The sequence below is a fragment of the Silene latifolia genome, chromosome 3, assembly GCF_048544455.1.
Source record: "Silene latifolia isolate original U9 population chromosome 3, ASM4854445v1, whole genome shotgun sequence".
Taxonomy (NCBI): Eukaryota; Viridiplantae; Streptophyta; class Magnoliopsida; order Caryophyllales; family Caryophyllaceae; genus Silene; species Silene latifolia.
Window position 1 is genome coordinate 44453520 of NC_133528.1, and position 1828 is coordinate 44455347.

General features: G+C 39.6%; 1 non-coding gene across 1 annotated transcript; it reads right to left on the reverse strand.

Annotated features, from left to right (window-relative positions):
• Positions 1-597: 597 nt before the first annotated feature.
• LOC141650770 (small nucleolar RNA R71) lies at positions 598-705 on the reverse strand. The gene has a single exon (XR_012546786.1). It is a non-coding gene; the product is annotated as a small nucleolar RNA R71 (small nucleolar RNA).
• Between the last annotated feature and the right edge of the window lie 1123 nt (positions 706-1828).

Consider the following 1828-nt stretch of genomic DNA (forward strand, 5'->3'; position numbering starts at 1 on the left):
TAATTGTTTTCAAGTTGTTTGATATTTTGCATGTCTAGAAGGTCACAAGGTAACTTGTTACCCTTTGATCACGAAATTGAAAGGACTTTGACAACCAATAGAAGACTTGCTAGGAGAACTTTGAGAGGTATTGGTGAGGTTGTAGATATTCAACCAAACACTATTGAGTTCATCAACCCTTTTTCAGGAGAAGGTGAGGAGAACCCAACACAAAATCAACCCACAATGCCTAAGTTTTCATCACATTCCGTACCAACCGAGGAGAACCTACCCAATGGTACTCCCACACCACAACATCTAACCGGAAATTTTATTGCCAAAACCGCATTTATCCAATTAGTTGAAAGAAGCCAATTTGGGGGGATGCCTAGTGAAGACCCTCATTCTCATATGGAGGCTTTTTCTGACTATTGTGATGCGATTTCACAAACCGGTGTAACTCAAGACCAAATTCGATGGGTCTTATTTCCTTTTTCTCTAATTGGCACCGCGAAGCAATGGTTAAAGAGCCTTGATAAGGCTACTCTCGGAATTGATTCTTGGAAGAAGTTGGCTCTAGCTTTCTACAAAAAGTTCTATCCACCGGAAAAGACTAACATGCTAAGAGCTCAAATTACGGGCTTTAAGCAAAGAGATGAAGAATCTTTGTATGAAGCTTGGGAGCGATTCAAGGGAATTTGTCGCTCATGTCCTCACCATGTACTTAGCGAGTGGTTCTTGGTACAACAATTTTGGAACGGTCTTTATGAAGATTCAAGAAACATTCTCAACATGGGATCAAATGGAATGTTCACGGAAGTTGACGATAATCAAACTTGGAACAAAATTGAGGAAATGGCGCTCCATAACTCACAATATAGTAGACCTCGCAAGGCTACTAGAGGAGGAAAGCATGAAGTGGACTCCATTACTCAATTGGGTGCTTAACTTAGTGCTCACATTGATACCATCAATTTGAAGTTTGAAAAAGCTATGGCTAAACTTGAAGAAGCCTCAAAATCACTAAAGCATCATGTTAATGCCATGACGGCATCTTCATCAATCCCAAGTGGGATATGTGAGAATTGTGGAACTTTGGGACATGACCAAAGTGAATGTAGGGGAACAAATGAACAAGTGAACGCTTTCCAAGCATACAAGAGTGGTACCCCTTATTCAAACTATTACAATGAAAACACCAAATTTCACCCAAATCTCTCATACAAAAGCCAAAATGTTCAAAACCCTCAACCAACATACACCCCACCTCCCATGAGAAACCAAAATCAAAGACCCTTTTACAACCAAAACCAAGGTTACCAAAATCAAACTCCATAAAATCAACAAAATGACCAAGGTTTTGATGTTCAAAAAGCGGTCATCCAAATGCAAAATAACCAACAAGAGTTTTTCGCTCAAATGCAAAAAGATAGTCAAGCAAAGGAAATCACCATCAACAACATCCTAGCTCACACCAAAATGTTGGAAACCCAATTGACTCAACTAGCATCTTCAAGCTCACAAAGACAAAAGGGGCAATTACCACCTCAAAGTAATCCCCCAAGACATGAAACGGTTAGTGCCATTCACTTGAGGAGTGGTACAAGGTATGAAGCACCGAAGAAACAAGTTGAGAATGAAGTTGTGGAAGCTAGTGACAAAGAAGAAGTTGTGCAAAACTCCAAGGATGGAGAACAATCAAAAGAAGAAATTTCAAAGAAAAATGAAGATAAGGTCAAGGAAAAGGAGCCCATTGTGATTAGACTTCCTTTTCCAAGTCGTCAAGCCAAGCCCAAATTTGATGACCAACTTGGAAAATTTATGGAAATTGTGAAGAATTTGGAAGTCT